The sequence below is a fragment of the Schistocerca americana genome, chromosome 11, assembly GCF_021461395.2.
Source record: "Schistocerca americana isolate TAMUIC-IGC-003095 chromosome 11, iqSchAmer2.1, whole genome shotgun sequence".
Classification (NCBI taxonomy): domain Eukaryota; kingdom Metazoa; phylum Arthropoda; class Insecta; order Orthoptera; family Acrididae; genus Schistocerca; species Schistocerca americana.
In genome coordinates this window covers 122,889,038-122,908,486 of record NC_060129.1, presented here as the reverse complement: position 1 = coordinate 122,908,486, position 19,449 = coordinate 122,889,038, and the positions used below count along the sequence as shown (strand labels likewise).

The 19,449-nt window shown below is 42.8% G+C and overlaps 1 protein-coding gene across 3 annotated transcripts in view; it reads left to right on the top strand.

Moving 5' to 3' along the window:
• Positions 1-406: 406 nt before the first annotated feature.
• The window catches only part of LOC124554066, a 47,533-nt gene continuing 28,490 nt past the window's right edge, over positions 407-19,449 (top strand). For all 3 annotated transcript variants that reach the window (XR_006968225.1, XR_006968226.1, XR_006968229.1), the window contains exon 1: positions 407-568. The gene's annotated coding sequence lies outside the window, so the exon portion shown is untranslated. The remainder of the gene's footprint in view (positions 569-19,449) is intronic.

The following is a 19,449-nucleotide window of genomic DNA, read 5'->3' as shown; positions in this document are numbered from 1 at the left end:
TGTTTAAAGTATGTTCATATGGGGCATCACGTGAAATTTGTGATTGGATGGAGGACTTTCTGGTAGGGAGAACACATGTTATCGTGGATGGAGCGTCATCTTGAGATGTAGAAGTGACTTTGGGTGTGCCCCGGGATAGTGTCGGGACCGTTGCTGTTTGTGTTGTTTATTATTGACCTTGTGCACAATATTAATAGTAACCTGAGACATTTTGCGGATAATGCAGTTATCTATAATGAAGTATCATCTCAAAGAAGCTGCATAAATATTGTCATATCTTGATAAGATTTCATAGTAGTGTAAAGCTCTTGTTCCCAAAAATGTTATATATACAGGTTTCATATCACTGTTTTTCCTTGCAGAAAATTTGAGGGGGCCATCTGGAGGTGGCATTGAGGCAGCAACAACACACATCACAACCTGTCGGTGATGTGTGTGGTGCCATCACCACATACAGTTCAATTGTTGGCTACCCTCACCACATGCGGGGGTTTCCAGCGACCCCTTAGCAGCATCCGGGCCCATCGTGGATGCCATCCATGTGTTTTGGACCATCACAGATGTATTGGTAGGTAGTGCTTGGCCGAGCAGAGAACAGTAGAGAAGAGGAAAGAGCCCTGAACCGTGAATTTACTTTCAAAACTTTTTCTTAAGAATTTACTTTATTTACTAGCAATTCGTCAAGAACATTAACCATTTTAATCACAGTATGTGAGTGTGGAAGTAGTTGCCAGGGAGTAACTGATGAAATCAAATTGAAATTGCTTTTAACAAATGGGAATTTTATTACTAAAAGTTTTTTTAAACAGATTTAAAATTATAAGCAGAAAGCACCCTCTAAATATCAAGTTATAATTTATTCAGAGGCAGAAGGAAACAATTTTTTGGGTGTACAAGCTTTTGGGCTGAGAACCTTGCCACTCCCTTTTGACATGGCCGTAGTCACGACCGCTCACAACAACCTCTGAAAGACTACACAGGTGCAAATCTCCAATGCACCAGATTACCTTAAAGTGAAAGTTTTAACAATTCACACAAGTACACAAACTATGCACTCCGTAGGAGGGATGGAAATGGTACAAAACACTAAAATTAAAAGATTAACTTCCCACCGAAGGTGCTTGATTTTAACTTCTAAGAAAAGTCTTACGGTGGAAGGGTGGCAACTTTATATACTAAAACGCCCATTTAAATAAAAGCCCATGAAATGCAATCTTGCGTAAAATTATACAAGGTTGGCCAAACATGCTCTACATTACACATATACCGCCTCTCAAGACGACGGGCAAGATAAAAACATATTTCAGGAACTATGCCGTTACACTTAAAGCAATAAATTCATTAACACACCGAATCTGACAAATATGACAGAGGCAGCTAACGTACGGCAGATTGATAGGGAGATTACCGAACAACCCGAGCCGCAGATAGCTCTAACCCGCCCCTACTCCACAAGGGAAACACGGACCACCCAATTCATAAATAACCACCTTCTCGTGGGTGGGCAAACAGAGAAGAATGGTGGGACGACCCCAAAGCAAGACAGCTGGTAATGTCACCAAGAACACAAGTAGAATTTAACAAGAGTAAATCAAACAACATATCACTAATCGCTAAGCTTCTAATAACTATGATTCCTGGCGAAGACCTGGCGCAGCACCCCAGAAACGCCTCCCGAACCATCCGCTGCCAGCCACTTCAAACAGATCTCCCAGGCCTGATCTCTCCAGATGCTGATCTCCTGTCTCACGGCGTCGCAGCTCGCACCAGCCAGACCGATGTCGTGGGTTGACTCCCGTTGCTCTCGTGCCGGCCGCGAAGCCACTACCCCTCGCTATACGGTGCGGCGCACTGGACTCAACTTGGCGACCTCACATGCGCCGACGCTCAAGGCGGACAAGTCATTTGGTGTCTCAGAGCGTGACCGACCAACCGATCGATCCAACCGCCAATGACTGTTGCCTGAGCAACTCGAGCAGACTGGCGGCCTAACACGCAGACTCAGATGCAGGATCGGAAGGACGACGGTTCAATCCCGCGTCCGGCCATCCTGATTTAGGTTTTCCGTGATTTCCCTATATCACTTCAGGCAAATGCCGGGATGGTTCCTTTGAAAGGGCACGGCCGATTTCCTTCCCCATCCTTCCCTAACCAGAGCTTGTGCTCTGTCTCTAATGACCTCGTTGTCGATGGGACGTTAAACACTAATCTCCTCCTCCTCCTCCTCTCAGATGCAGGAACTAAGCTCCCAACCGGGTGACCACTAGTTGAGTTCTCTCACTGCGCCACAAATTCGAGCGAGAGACAGCTGGGGACAAGAGACGGACCCCAGACTCGCCAAGACTGACCCGACTGACCGACTGGCGAGCTCATCGCACCCCTTAAATGCACGTGAACAGCCAACCTTTCCCATTTCCCAACAGAGGGAGACACCAAAGCTGATTGCCACAGTGGCGCCACCGCCAGAAACGGAGGGAAACTGCTTCACACTTCGTGCTGCGGCGCGCTCTTCAAAACAGCAATTTTTTACCACAGCTCAAGCTCATTGGTGCATTGGCAGCATAGAAGGTGTTTGTGTGCTGGATTGGGGTCAGGGGAAGGGATGGTTGTGTGGAGGACAGGGACTAGCAAAAGTTGAGGACTGGGGGGTCGTGGGAACAAAGAGTGTGTCATGAAGAGTTCCCACCCGTCCAGTTCAGAAAAGCTGTTCTTGGTAGGAAGGATCCATATGATGCATTCCTTAAAGTGAAGCACATTTTGTCAGATAGCATAATCAACAAATGTGTAGTCAAGCTGTCTCCTGGTCACAGTATGGTGGTGGCCATTCATCCAGACAGACAGCTTGTCGTGCTCTTGTATAATGTAGCACAGTGGTTGCAGCTTAGTTTGTAGATCACATGGCTGCTTTGACAGGTGGCCCTGCCTTTTATGGGGTAGGAGATTCCAGTGACAAGACAGGAACAGGTGGTAATGGAAGAATGTATGGGACAGGACGTGCATCTGGGTCTATTACAGGGGCATTACAGGAAGATTCAGTGGTTGGCGGAATACCACTGTGAGGATAGTTAATAGGATATTCCTCATTCCATGACACAACGAGAGGAAATCGAAACTCTGGTGGAGAATGTGATTCAGTTGCTAAAGTCGTGGGTGGTACAGAATCGTGAGGGGAGAGCCCCTTTGTGACCAGACTGTGAATACGTGAGCTGTGGGAGGTGACTGGAGAGATCAGGCCTGGGAGATCTGTTTCCGGAAAAAGTTGGGAATGTAATGTAGAATGGTGTGGAATGGGTGGCAGCTGTCGAAGTGGATGTATTCTCGGTACTTCTGATGTCGATGGAGGTACCAATGTGGCCATCCTTGAGGTGGCGGTAGAGGTCGAGAATGGTGGCTTGTTGTATGGAGAAGGAGCAGTGGAGTAAATAGGGAGAAGGTGATGAGGTTCTGGAGGAATGTCTGTAGGTGATTCTGTGGATAACCTTATTTCTTATCAGTCCTTCACTCATGAGGCTAATCATTCCACCAAACAGATCGTGCACTACTTCACTTCACTTTCTCTGAGGATAACAATGTCATCAATTAACCTTATCATTGATATTCTTGACCCTGTATTTTAACCTATCCCAGAACCTTTCTTTCATTACCATCCCTGTTTGTTCTGCACATAGATTGGACAGTAGGGACGATACACTTCATCCTTGATATAGAGACCTTCTCTAATAGGAATCCGTCATTCTTGGTATTCCATTCTTACTGCTATTTCCTGGTCATTATTGTGTTGCATGTCAGCAACTGTTATGCCCATTTTGCTTATGTCAAGTGGGAGGAAAGTTACAAAAGGATCTGTTGCCGTAGGAATCTGGACAGGCAAGCAAAAGATTAGTGGACACACATGCACAGTACATAAATATATTGAACTCATCTTATTGCAGAGGAACTGCTTCACTATTGGCATCTTTAGGGTGATCATGAGTAGGTACAAGCAGAGGCCTGATACGTGTATGCGTCTCTATAAAGTGAATGTTTGCCTGTAGAGCTAGTAATCAACGACTTGGAGTAATGTTCAGCGTCAACTAGCAACATGAAACGGTCACCAGAAGCACGAAACTAGAAGTAGAAGTGGAAATAGAGGAATCTTTGAGGTCCTGGCTCTGGCAGTATTGGAAACCGAAAATACTACACTTCCCCCCTCCCCATGTAACTTTGATAATCAGCTGTGGTGGTGGTGGTGGTGGTGGTGGTGGTGGTGGTGGTGGTGGTGGTCGTGGGAAGTAAGAAGCGATGAGGAGACAGGAGCTGAAGCTGTGGCTGGTGCCAGAGCTCATGTCCGCTTCCCGGTGTTTGTCTTACGACTATCCCAGAATGTCAGTTAAGAAATGAGGCAGAGGGCACTCCTCTGCACTCAGCAACAGTGCGAGGTCTTCTGGTGGTGACCACAGCGACATCTTAAAGTAGTGTGGCAACCCCGTGGCTAGCTGCAGAATGGAGGGAACTGTCGCCTGTGGACATCTGCTGTCAGCTTGGCAGTGGTTAAGGTGTAGAATCCAGGCCCATCAGTTCAGGACCAGGTGCTGGCAACCCACTTACATCTACTTCTATACTCCGCTAGTCACCAAGCGGTTTGTGGCGGAGGGCACTATTCGCGCCAAAGTCATATCGCCTCCTCTGTTCCCCTCGCGGATCTTGCGACAGAAAAAGACTGTCTGAACGCCTCAGTACAAGCTCTAATTTCCCTAGTCTTTGAATGGTGATCATTGCATGATGTGAAAGTTGGTGGTAATAATATACCCTCTCTCTACATCCTCGGCGAAGATTGGATTTTGGAATTTAGTGAGCAGCCCCTTCCGTTTAGCGTGTCGGCTGTCTGCAAGTGTGCCCCACTTGAAACATTCTATGAGATTTGTAACGCTCTCGCGATGGCTAAATGTACCAGTCATGAACTTTGCCACTTATCTTTGGACCTTCGCAATCTCTTGAATCAGACCCAACTGGTAAGATGAACAATACTCTTAAGACTGGATGAACAAAAGTATTCTAAGCAATTTCCTTTGTTGAAGGGCTGCATCACTTCAGGATTCTGCCAATAAACCGCAATCTAGAGTTTGCCTTACCCGTTACTTGTGTAATCTGATCGTTCCATTTTAGATCATTTCGTATAGTCACATCCAGATACTTGACATATGTTACCACTTCCAAAGACTGGGCATTCATTTTGTACTCGTACATTAATAGGGATTTTTGCTTTGTTATGCACAGTAGGTAACACTTACTAATATTGAGAGATAAGTCAGTCATTACACCATGCATTTATTTTCTGCAAATCCTCATTGATTTGTTCACAAATTTCATGTGATACTACTTTCCTGTGGACTACAGCATCATCGGCAAACAGACTAATGCCGCTGTCAATACCATCAACCAGATTGTTCATGTAAATCGTAAAAACAGCAGACCTATTAAGCTACCCTGGGGCACACCTGATGTTACACTTGTTTCTGTTGAAGTTTCCCCATTCAGCATGACTACTGCTCACAGTTTGTTAGAAAACTTTCTATCCAGCCACATATGTCATTGGGTAGACTGTAAGTGCACACTTTTAGCAGCAGGTGACAGTGCGGAACAGAGTCGAATGCCTTTCAAAAGTTGAGGGATGTGGCATCAACCTGGGAGCCAGTATCTAGAGCCTGTTGTATATAGTGCACAAAGAGGGCCAGCTGTGTCTCGCATGTCCGCTGTTTCCTGAAGCCGCGCTGATTTCTGCAGATGAGCTTCTCAGAGTGTAGAAAGGTCATTATGTCTGAACCCAAAATATGTTCTACGATTGTACAACAAATTGATGTTGGTGAAATGGGCCGATAAATATGTGCATCAGATTTTCTACCCTTTTTATAGATTGCTATGACCTGGACCTTCTTCCAGTCCCGTGAAACATTCCGCTGTTCCAATGATCTCCGGTAGATGATGGAAAAGAATGGTTCTATATTTGTAGCATAGTCTACATAAAATCTTAGGAAGATACAGTCTGGGCCAGATGCCTTCCTGGCATCTAAGGATGTTAACTGTTTTACAATCCCAGATACACTAAACACTGTCAACCATCCTTGCATTTGTTTGATAATTGAAAGGGGAATGGTGGTGCAGTCCTCTACCGTAAATGAGTTTTTGAAAGCTAGGTTTAGAATTTCGGCCTACTGTTTATCATCATCCATTACATTACCTGTACTGTCAGCAAGAGAAGGTATTAAATTGTTTGTAGTGTTCATAGATTTTATGTATGACCAAAATTCTTTGAGGTTATAGAATCTGCAGATAAAATATTGCTTCCAAATTTGTTAAAAGAATCTCTTATTGACCTTTTGACAGCTGCTTTCATTTCGCATAATTTCTGTTTGTGAGCTGGGCAGTGACTACGTTTGAAATGACTGTGTAAAATTCTCTGCTTTATCAGCAACTTCCTAATATGTTTGTTGAATCAAGGTGGATCCTGTCCCTACCCCATATTTTAGCTAGGCACGTATTTCTTTAGCACGTGGTGGACAACACCTTCAAATTCCAACCAAAGATGCTCAATATCCTTGTGTCCTGATGTGAATGCTTGGAGCTGACTATGAAGATATTCATTAATGACACTCTTATTTGCTTTCCCAAACAAGGAAACTCTACACTGTTTCTTTGGTCTTTTTGCAACTTCCACTGACATAGAAGCCACGATGACATAATGGTCCCTAATACCTTCTTCTAGATTAAATCCTCAAAAAGATCCGATCTATTTGTTGCCAAGATACCTAATATGTTCTTATCTCATCCCAGAGCCCCAAGAATCTGGAGGGATGCAAGCTGCATCATCTGGGCACACCACAAACCTGAGAACAGATTATCAGTGACAGAATCACCCAATTTACGGGTGTGAAGTTGATTCAGGTGCCCCCACCGCAATCTGCCGGGACCTTCTGTCAAAATATGCAATTGCCAAGCAACATTATAACAATACTTGTTCCCAGCACTTCTGACCACTGTGTGATCTGAAAAAAAAAAATAAAAAAAAAAGTTTGTTGGATTTATACATTGCCTTAGTGAGTGGAGCAGGTGCAGGCTGCTGCGGTGGGTGCAGGAACTAAAGCAAGGAGGGGTAGCACAGTCTGTGAAGCAAGTCTGCTGGTGATGTACCGTTGCGAGGCTGGGGGTGATAGGATGGGAAGAGAAGCAAATGTTGGTCCCGCATGTGGCGGGTGGGTAGTTTATCCATCTTCTGCTTAAAAGTGCGAACAAAGCATTCTGCTTCTCCGTTGGACTGACACACATTGTGGTCTTTAGTCATTCACAAGCAATGCTGGTAGACCTTAAAGGCAAAATGTGGAATGCGAGGCTTGAAGATTGCACCGCATCGTCGTAGAGTGCGTGGGAACCACAAAAGGAAACTTGCTGTATATTTCGAAGACAGTCGCCAGTGAGTGTTATGGTAGTGTCCAGCAAAATCCAAATGCAAGTGCTGGCAAGGTACTTCAGGATTCGGTCAATTGAAGAACCATTGTGGAGCTCCTGCCATGTGTTCTGCACAAGTAAGGCACTGAATCATATCTACTCTGTTTGGGAGACCATGCCAAACTGTGTACCATGTTGGTGAGCTAATTGCTTGGTGGGGGCCATTTAGTGACCCTGATGAAGCAGACTAAGGAAATGTCTCTGGGGAGATCCTCTGGAATTGCCACACAAAACTGTTCAGGTTCAGTACACAACAGTATGACATTTTGTAGCACAGGCAAGTCATGCCGATATGCGAAGTATTGACAAACTCCAGGCTAACAATTTGTTTTACAGTGAGTGATCAACCAGGGTGGATGTAGTGCAACAGAATCCACAAGTAGGGATCTGCTGTCGTTGCCTGGGCGATCTTCTGGTCGTCTAATGGAAACTGGCAGTCCTGTGACTCAGTGTGGCAACGAGATGCTCCTGATGCTTCGAAGTCTGCACCCAGTGCCAAAGGAAGATGCAAAAGTGTGTCTGCATTGGCATGCTTTGTTATGGACCTGTGCATTATCTCGCATTGTAGTGCGATAAGATGAGAGCCAAATGTTGCAGTTTATGTGCAGTGCAATTCTGGATGGGCTTGGCTGGGTAAAAAACTTACTGCAAAGGGTTGTAGTCGGTGACCAAGTAGAACTTTCTTCTGTGCAAATACTGGTGAACTTTAGTCATTCCAAAGATGATGACAGGAGGCTCCTTCTTTATTTGCAGATAGTTGCTCTAAGCTTTGTTAAGCAATTTGGAGCTGAAAGCTATTGATCTGTCAGTAGAACCAGTCCTGCAGGAGGGTAAAGCACCAATGCCTTACTTAGAGGCATCAGTGGTCAAGACCATAGGTTTTGAAGGATCAAAATGAATGAGGCAATGATCACTGAGAAAAGAGTCTTTGAGTTGTTGAAAAGCAATGCCACATTCTTGGGACCACACAAAAGGTACATTCTTCAGCAACCAGTGCAGTGGTGCCGCTATCCAAGCTGGATTTGGAGTGGAGCAGATGTAAGAAATCAGCTTTGCTAGCACTGACTGCAGTTCTTTGGAGGTTTGAGGCTACAAAGGGCCTGCAAGCGTGACTACATCAGATGAATACCCTGAGAATTAATTACATGCCCCAAGTACTCGATCTCAGTTTAAAAACCATACACTCAGATCTATTGCATGTTAGGCCTCTTCTGAAAGCATTTGGCACAGGGTGTGCAATTTATTAAGGGGCTCATCTGCTTTGGGACCTGATACCACTATATCATCTGAACAATTTGTACACAAAGGCACAGGTGCAGCTAATTGTTCCAAAGAGCACTGAAAAATTGGAGGTGTGGATGCACTACTGAAAAGCAAATGAAGAAATTTGAGGAGTTCCTTATGTGTATTAATAACACACACCTGCTGTGATTGTTCATCTAAAGGGATCTGGAGGTAGGCATTGTATAAATCAATCTTAAAGTAACGACCAGCTCCCAAACGGTCAACAAGTTAATCAAGCCGAGTCAGAGAAAATTAATCAATCACTATTTGGGGATACAATGTTGCCTTCTTCTTCTTCTTCTTCTTCTTCTTCTTCTTCTATGGCACTACACTCCAGGATGAACCTTGGCTTTCTCAATGAGCTTCCACCATCCATCACGGTCACTTGCTACCCTCTTCCAGTTTCTGCATCTGAGCTTTCATATCCAGCCATCTGGCTCAAGGTCAACCTCGCCCTCTTTCTCCTCCTGGATTACCAAAGAGAATCTTCTTTATCACTTCAGACTCCTCCATTCTTGCCACGTGACCTGCAGTGTACAATTCTGCATTGTACCTTTTCCTCCATTGTTCTGTCACACACAGGGCCAATTATTCTCCTCAAAACTTTCCTCTCAAATCCATCAAGCAGCCTTGCTTCGGTTTCCGTCAAGGCCCATGTTTCCGAAGCATAAGCAAGAACGGTTTATACAAATAGTGAATTTTGTTGGGTGGCTGAGGAGTCTTGACTGGAATAAATTACTGAAGGCAAAATATGCCTTATTTGTTGATATGTCTGATCTTAGTTTCAGTTGAGATCTCATTAAAGCAAGTGACTGTAGAACCGAGATACTTGAAGCCATCAACCGTTTAAAATGTGTATCCATTCACACTGAAAGTTGACGTCATATTGGGTTGATATGCTTCCCCACAGGCTACGTATTTAGTTTTATCTTCATTTACCATAAGACCCATCTTCTTACTTGCTTGACTAAGGCTGTAAAAGTTTCTTTCAGTGCTGGTACTGTCCATGCTAGGATGTCTGCGTCATCTGTATATGCTAAAAGCTGCACTGACTTGTAGAAGGTGGTGCCCCTAATCTGCAGGCCTCCTTCACAGGTGCTACATTAAATAATAAGCATGCCAATGCATCTTCTTGACGTAGCCCATTCTTCATTTCTAGGGGGTCTGAGTAATTTCCTCGAACTCGAATGCAGATTAAGTCAGACATAGTTATTTTAACCATTCTCAGGAGCTTTCCATGTATCTACATCAAGGCACGAAAGAACTGGATTCTATTGATGCTGTCGTATGCAGACTTGGTCAATAAAGAGGTGATGTGTTTCAATTCTAGATTCAACAGTTTTCTCCAATGTTTGGCGCAGGTTGAAAATCTGGTCTATTGTTGACCTTCATCAAAATCCGCTTTGGTATACTCCAATTTCTTTATCCACCTGTGGCAATAGCCAGCCAAAAATAACATAACACCTTGTATCCCAGGCTCAGGAGGGTGATTCCACAGTGGTTTCTGTACTCCATTTGGTCACCCTTAGTAATATTCTTTCTTTCCATTCATCTGGTATCATTGCCTGTTCCCATATGAGAGTGATAAGTTCGAACAGAGACTGCTCTAATGTTGCTCCTCCACATTTTAGCAATTCTGCAGGAATGCTATCAGTGCTGGGGGCCTAGTTATTCTCCAGTTCCCTTAAAGCTTTTTTAACTATTCGGGGTTCGATATTGCCTTAGTCTCCACAAACACACAATTTGCCTGAAGGCTTCTTTGCCAATACTAATGGAGATGCCCACTGACTGGCTGTGATGGATGCCACAGTGAAAGTTCCAGTCAACCTGTTCCCTGAGCATGTGTAGTATAGTGTGAGACCTGAAGAAGTGAGGCTGTGCATTGTCTTCAGTCGTCACATGCACAGCAGAATTAGAAGCTTTGCCTAAGCCGTCAGCAGACAAGTCTTTGAATTCAGCATGCAGTTGACCAACACTGTCCTTCAAAGCAAACTTAGCAACTGACATCACATTTGTAGCACACACAACTCAAACAAATCAAGGTCAGACATATGTGCACTGCTTTGTGAATGCAAAACCTGAATTTTCAGTCTTTAGCAAATACTTGTATGTGGAAGGAAGGCTGCAAGAACCTAGCACTGGAATGTCATGTCCGTTGTATGGTTTAAGTGTAATGTATGATTTGTGCAGCTTGGACTTGCCAAGATGATCATAAGTATTGCGACTGAGGAAAGAAACTGAGACACTCGTAGCTAATTGCAACTGAATAGTGTTGTGGATTGGCAGGAGAGCCAACCCAGGAATACTAGAGGAAGCCGAAAGGCATGTGTTTTAGCTCATGCAGGCTGGTGTGAGGTCTGGAACAGGACAAGGAAATTAGAATTTAGAAAAATGGACATAGCTGGTGGAATACTTAACTTTAATCCATTAATGATGAGTGTCGGTCTGACGGTACATGCATCACAAGATCAATAGCAACTGATAATGGCGCCTTGCTAGGTCGTAGCAAATGACGTAACTGAAGGCTATGCTAACTATCGTCTCGGCAAATGAGAGCGTATTTTGTCAGTGAATCATCGCTAGCAAAGTTGGCTGTACAACTGGGGCGAGTGCTAGGGAGTCTCTCTAGACCTGCCGTGTGGCGGTGCTCGGTCTGCAATCACTGATAGTGGTGACACGCTGGTGTGACGTATACTAACGGACCGCGGCCGATTTAAAGGCTACCACTTAGCAAGTGTGGTGTCTGGCAGTGACACCACAAATAGTGCACTCACCTATTACAAGGTCCACAAAGAGCTGTGTTGTGCTAAAGAAATTGCTACTGACTTCATGAATTTGAATTACCACTCTTCTCTTCTGCACTAGAAGTTCTGTTCGGTTCAGAATGCACAACATGTACAGCAAAATTTTATTTGTGTGGGTGTATATTAGGAGAGGGAGGTTTCTCTTTCTGTAAGCACACCGCTTGAACATGTCCGTTTTTGACACCTGAAAAACAAGTTTCATTTTGTGACAGGTAGAAGCAATGCTTATGAGCTAAGAAGCAGTGCTACTTTGCTGGCCTGGCTGTTTATGTGACTGGCTATCTAAGCCCTTGGAAGTCTGTCGCCCACTGTCTGTCTGTCCTGACTGCTTGTTTAGTCTGAAAACTTGGACCTGGCAGCCGCCTCCTGAACTTACTCATCACAGTAGTCATTCAGAACCTGGATTAAACCCTCATAGTTCACAAGTTCTGGCCGTGAAGTGGGGAGTAGTTCGGAGCACAATCGACAGACTGACACACTGGTTGTTGACAAGAAAAAAGATTGTTTAACAGTAACTGGTACTTGGTGTTCAGATAGGTGAGCTTCAGACTGAGCCAAGTACTCAACACAATCCTGTTTTTTCCCCTTCAAATGGGTAAAATGGAGGGGCGCTAATGATGGCTCCCTAAATTGTGGTTCTGCCGTAGTTTGTGGCGTCTTATTGCGAGTCTCATTGGCTGCCATCTGCATTTGAACGAAGTTCTCATCTCGATAAGCTGCGTAATTTGTTGTGTCTGTAACTGAAGAAGACACGTTAGATGGAGCGTCGGAACCAAAGGCACACGGAATTGTGGTGCTGCTAATTGCGAGATGGGTGTGCATGTGGCTTGGGGCTGTAGCAAAGGAAAAAATACTAAAGCCAAATATGTGGCAGCACAAACTAGCAAACTGAACAAAAGTGGCAAGCATGAATCCGAGACAGAAATTCCCACAAGCACAAATGGTAGAAACACAAACAAATATGCCCAGAAAGTGATAAAAATTAGGTAACGAAGGTAGGAAAACGACACGGCATCATAGGTTTGACAAAGTTTGTCGCCAGATGTGTTATGCGTCGGCAACCGTTACGCCTGCGACAAATGGGTGGAAGGTGGCCCGAAGATATGTCGCCGTAGGAATCTGGGTGGATGAGCAAAAGATTAGTGGGCACAAATGCACTTCAAATAAATATGTTGTAGCCAGCTTCTGCAGAACAGCTGCTGCATTGTCGGCAACTTGTCAGTGATCATGGCTAGCTATAAGCAGAGGTGTGACATGAGCAGCACCCAAGTGCACTGAATGTTTACCGGTGAAGTTAACTATCAACAACTTGAAGTAATGTTTGTCACCAACTAGCAACACGGAACTTTCATTAGAAGCACAGAACAAAAGGTAGAAGTAGTCTGGTGCTCAGATGGCAGCCGCTTGTAACAGCATCTGGATGGTCTCCGTTGGTTGGCGACCTGGAGGTTCTTCATTCACAGGGTGATGAAAGCACTGCTTGTGGTGCCTGCAGGAGTCTTAGAGCCGCCAGCTCTGGCCATATTTATAACGTACGGTACTGCAGTTATTATACATATTGTGTAAGAGGGAGGTTCGAAAAGTTTCCGTTTCTAGGCTGTGCAGTCCAGAATTGTGTGCCAGTTGGGTGCAATTGCCACGAGCACTGCACTGAGGCAGTCGTCCCACCGACACACTGGGCTGGAGAAATCTATTCAGTAAAACACCATTTCCTAGTGCATGAAGAAGTCTGTAACTGCCTGCTGGACATCTTCACCTGACAGGAATTGTCGATGGTTCACAGTTGTTTTTAAGGGCCGAAGGTGTGATGATTGCATGGGGAGAGGTCAGGACTATTGGACGGGTGCTCGAGTGTGTCCCACTCGAGTTGGTGTAACTTCTGCTTTATGACATTTGCGACACGGGGATATGGGTTACGAGGCAGCAGTGCCTCGTGTTGTAATTTTCGCAGATGTTTTGTCTTAATTGTATGCAGTAATTTCTCCAGTGTTACACAGAACTGTTCTTCAGTGATAGAGACACCAGGTTCCTTAAAATCAATGAGCAGTGGGCTCCGAGGGGACATTTGATGACACCATTCCATTGTGAACATTTTAGACTCCAGTTCCCTGTGGCAGCACCAGCTTTTGTTGCCTGCGACAATGCACTCGAGGAATATGTTACCTTCAACATTGCCCCAGAGCAACAGATGGGACAATTGCAACTTCTGACATGCAAAAATGCAAAAAGTATATCTAATTTGATAAAACGGAAAGGCCCACAAAATTTTCTGGTAAGAATTGCATGCATATATTCATGGCCCATGTGGCTGAAGGGTTAAGATCCATGTCCAGGGGACCATTGTAAATCGCTGTGGCTTGAGTGTAATTTTTGTCTTTGAATAAAAGTGTCATTTCTGTTCATCTCGTAGCATGTTGCTTTCAGTTACCTTTTGTACTATCACGGAACAGTTCTTTCTATGTATATTCAAAGTTTCATCTTGCTATATTACTTGCTCTTCATTCTCTCTAAGAATTCCGATAGGTTAACAACATTGTTATGTCCTCGTATGAGGCTGACACAGTTTTGGTGACTTCAGTTCACTTAATATTTCTTTTAGTTTAAACTTAAATGAAAACATCATAGTTTTGGGCCATATTAATCAGATGATCTGCCATCCTAACTTTCTCATACTACTTGTGAGAGATGTTATTAAAGTACACTTTTAGGTTAAGAGCTTGCACATATCCTAGTGGAGTTTCACAATATCTTTGCAGTTTTTAAACTCCCAGGAAAAACTGCCTGCTGTGGATGTGTTAATCACATTCATTAGTGGCTTAGCAGTAATGGCAGATGATGACAGTTTCATTAAGTATTCGAAAAGCCATGCATTTAAGGGGGCTTTATCTGAAGTTTTTCAACCTGTTTGACTCTTACTAATTGGTACTTGTAAACAGGTAAATGGAGACCATATATGACGTTATTTCCTGAAGTTGAAATGATACTTGTTAGATTTTTACAAACATTTATTGAAGTAATTTTTAGATGCATTTCCTACTGATTCTAGGTTGCTTTCTAGAAAAACTTTTCCATCTGATTTATTTGGGGTTCTTGTTTGTATGTTTTGACTGCGCAGTTTTCTCTATTTATGATCAGCTGCCTCGTTTTTGCATTGTTTCGTGATTCAATGTGCAGTTTGTCAGTTGCCCACCAATTCTGTGACATGAAGGGAATGAAAGATAGTCATGTCATTTTTTTAGTTTTGGTTGTTAACCCACTACTCTTTTCCAATGGTTAATGTACTGTGTATTCAACATTGTCAGTTGCTGTAATAGTTGAACAATAATAAAACAATGGAAAATCCAGGATGGAATGATGATAATATTATGGAAAGGGAAGATTGCTACTCACCATATAGCGGAGATGCTATCACAGATAGGCACAACAGAAAGACTATCAAACAGAATTTGCAGTCACGGTGTGTGGGATAAGCAAGAGAGTGCTCCTGTTGTCAGAAGTAATCGCGCCCTAGGTCATAACTCCAGGTGTAGGTCCAGCATGTCCAGCATGCAGACAGGTTGGTTGCAGGCCTTCAACTGGCCCTCTCCCAACAGAGACGAGGTCATCACTGGCACAGAGACAGGAGCAGCCTTCGTCAGAAAACGCAACAGACCTCCACCCTGACCTCCAGTGAGTTCTTGCTCGACATCAGTGAAGTCGCAAATGGCAGTGGTTTGGAGTCAGTGAAATGAATTTTACAGGGCACCTGTCTCGGAGCTGTCCTTGAAGTAACTGATTTGTAACATTTCGTTGTGTAACTGGGATGCCAACTGCTGCCCCTTGCTGATGCAGATGTAATACAATGTGCCACAGCGGTATGCCAAACTCAATTGTCTTCCCTATCAGTAGTGGCAGGTGTCCGCCGAGACCCGTCTTCTTGTGAACGTACATTCTCGTGACCACCACTGCCAGCAATCATTTACAGTGGCTGCATTACTGCCAAGTCTTTTCTGCAGTATTGCAGAAGGAACATCCAGCTTCTAGTAGACACATAATTTGACCTTGTTCAAAATCGGTGAGGTGTCAATTATCGCATCTTTGTCACCTAAGGCATTCTTGACTAACATCAACTCACAACGTCCAGTCTCACAGGTAACTAAGGCCCATGGCTGTAACGCTGTATATTTAAGAGAAATTTGCCACTGGATTGAGGACTTTTTGGCAGGGAGGACTAAGCATGTTGTTATTTATGGAGAGTCATCATCAGATGGAGAAGTAACTTCAGGGTTGTGCCAGCGAAGGGTGTAAAGTCTATTACTGTTCATATCGTATGTTAATGAGCTTTCAGACAATATTAATACTTACCTCAGACTTTCGCAGGTGATGTAGTTATCTACAATGTACTGCGTGCAAGAAGGTGCGTAAATATTCAATCAGATCTTGATAAGATTGCAAAGTGTTGCAAAGATTGGCAACTTGCTGTAAATGTTCACAAAGGTAAAATTGTGCACTTCACAAAACAAAAAAATATTTATAATATCAGTGAGTTACTGTTGTAATTGGGCAACCCGTGCAAATATGTGGATGCAACACTTCATAAGGTTATGAAATGTAATGATCATATACTCTTGGTTTTGGATAAAGCAGGTGGTAGACTTTTGTATATTGATAGAATACTGGGGAAGTGCAATCAGTCTACATAGGAGATGGCTTAGAAATTACTCATCCAACCGGTTCTAAAACATTGCTCACATGTGTGGGACCTGTACCAAATAGAACTAATGGGGGATATTGAACATTACAGAGAAGGGCAGCACGAATGGCCACAGGTTTGTTTAATCCAGAGGGGGGGGGGGGGGAGGGAGAGGGGAGAGAGAGAGAGAGAGAGAGAGAGAGAGAGAGAGAGAGAGAGAGAGAGAGAGAGAGAGAGAGATACTGAAGGAACTAAAATGGCAGACTCTTGAAGACAGGTGTAAACTATTTTGAGAAAGTTTATTAACAAAGTTTCATGAACTGGCTTCAAATGATTACTCTAGGCATATACTATGATCCCCTATGTATTGCTCGTGTAGGGATCATGAGTGCGAGATTAGAAGAATTATACCACACACAGAATCATTCAATAATTCTCCCCCACTCCATATGTGAATGGAGTGGAAAGAAGCCCTAATAACTGGTACAGTAGGACATGCCCTGTACCATGATCTCACGGTGATATGCAGAGTACGGATGTATATGTAGATTCTGAAGAGTTTTATAGCAGTACATCTGAATCCTTTTTGAGATTCACTAGAGCAAAGGCAAACCATTTTCTCCTAGCATTGTATTTGCAAATATTTCTCTTCTACAGCAGTGAAATGCAGGCAACAAATTTCAGGACTAGAAAAAATGTGTATAATGCTAAGAGACGCATGTCATCATTAATGTGGTGGAAATAAGTTTTGAGAAACAACTAGTGGATGAGATTACTGATGGCATGATGATTTAAACAAAACAAAAACTGACAAACTAATGTGACCACCATGGGAATAGAGGCTTGTGGATGGGCATTTTTGTTCTTATTAATGCCTTGAAACATATTAAAAACTTGTAATTGTCGGACCACAGTAAAAAAGCATGTTTTTACCAGGGACATAATAGTAACTGTGGAATGTGCAAGGTATAAAAAAAAAAGTAAGGACACATTTGTTGACCTCACCAACTGAATTCCATGTAAATATAGTCCTTAAGGGATGTGCTGGAAGTATCCGTCACAACAACTACCACTAAAAAATAAGAGCAAAGCAGAACAGCAGCTACGTGATCTTCAGTACACTTGTTATCGCACTTAGTTCTGTACTGGTTTATTGTATAACACGGTATAATCTACAGCCCACAGTAAATAAATAAAATATTGTTGAAGAACATGAACCATCATTTGGAAACAAAAACATCACAGATGGCATCTACATAACATTTGATGTAGCACTTCAGAGAATACACTGATAGCTGGAATTGTTCAGTAGCCCTCCAGATTTCATCAGCAAATAAATGTAATATGAGGCAGTAGAGAACATGCCTAATTGCCTAGAGAGAGGCAGAGATGATGATCCATCCACACAAAATTATAATTACAGTAGGATGTCATCAGCAGATTTTTAACTTCGTAAGTGGGAAAGTGTACTACCAAAAAATACCTGATTTGGTAAAGATTTTTCCTGTGAAAATTTAGAACTAAGATTACCGTATTCTGGGTAATATGTAGTCTGTTAATACCTCTCTTTCTGACATCCTAGCTTCGTAAACTATAATTCAGAATGTGCCCTTTTGAGAACACATTTGGAAGATCACAACCAGAAGCTGTCAAAATTACATCTTTGTTACAAGACACAAAAATATGTTAAATACAACCACATTGACTAAATCCAATACATCAGGAGTGTACACTTTTGCCATCGGCTAGTTTGTTTGCAGGACAGTCGTGTGATGTGAGTGTGTGCAACCTCTCACATCAAAATACGAACCTGACATGGGATGTAGAAAAAAGAACAATATGCTAATTTTGCAGTTCTCAATACAAACGAACGTCATTTGTTTAGTGTCTCTCAACTATTGAATTACTGCTGCTAATTGAGTAGAGATAGTCATTTCAACAAGCTATCGGTATATCATACATTTTAGCGTATCTGCACTACAATACTGGGTGTTTCAAAACAAATATTGGAGTTCTAATGCTTTGCAGCATTTATTACATTAAACTTACAATTATGTATGTTACATCAGATAAAAGAACAGCAAACAGTTTTTCATAAGTGTTTAATGTGAGCATCATTCTAATTACAGTGGAATATCATTAGCAGATTTTTAACTTCATAAGTGGGAAAGTGTAATCAAAAAAATATCTAATTTGGTAACAATTTATCCTGTGAAAAATATAGTCGATAGGTGAGTTCATCCCAAACCTTGATCATTGTGTCTGGAGTAATCATCGCAAGAGAAATAGTTGCAACAACTGCTTCAATCGTGTTTCTTAAGTTGGTAGATCAGCTGGTAGTAGAGGCATGATCCTTGATGAACACTAGGATGAAAAAATTCTGTGCCATCAGATTGGGTAAATGTGGAGGCCGTGTGAAGGGAGCTCTGTCATCCAGCCCCTTGTGGCCATCCCAGTAGTCGGGTAGAACGTCATTCAACCAGTTGCATACTGAGATGTGCCTGTGAGATGGTACACTCTCTTGCTGCTAAATAAAGTTCTGAGGTTCAGATTCTTCCAACTGAAGGAGCCATAGTACTTATACATAGATATATGAAATAGTGGTTACAGTTGCTTCACCAAAAAAGTAAGGCCCATCAACTTTCTGCTGGGATATGCAGCAAAAAAAATAAAAACATTCAATTTAGGGAAGTCTCAAAGCAGCTGTTCCGTTTTGTGGGGATTTGTCGACCCCCAAATGTGCACATTGTGTATGTTCACATTTCCACTTAGATGACATGTCAACTCATTGCTGAAGATAATGCGGTTCAGAAAATCTTTGTCATGCTGGGACAGTTTGTTTGCAAAGTTGCTATGTAAACCATAGCTGTATGCTTCAGAACTTGTAAACCGCAAATAATAAGGACATAGTTGCCTCCTTACATCTCTACATAGATGTCACTATAATTATTAATTTGCAAATTGCCTTCCAGACTGATTTCTTCACATTATGCGTAAAAGGCTGACTCACTCATTTAAAACATTCTTCAGTTGCATACACATGTGCACATGAATACAAACAAAATTGTTTGAATTGCTCTTTCATAATTCTAAGTTTAATGTAATAAATACTACAAAACCGAAAAAGCCCAATATTCATTTTGACACACCAAGGACAATAAGATCCAGTGTGTAGTACCATTTTCAAAAGTTTGAGAAACATACCAG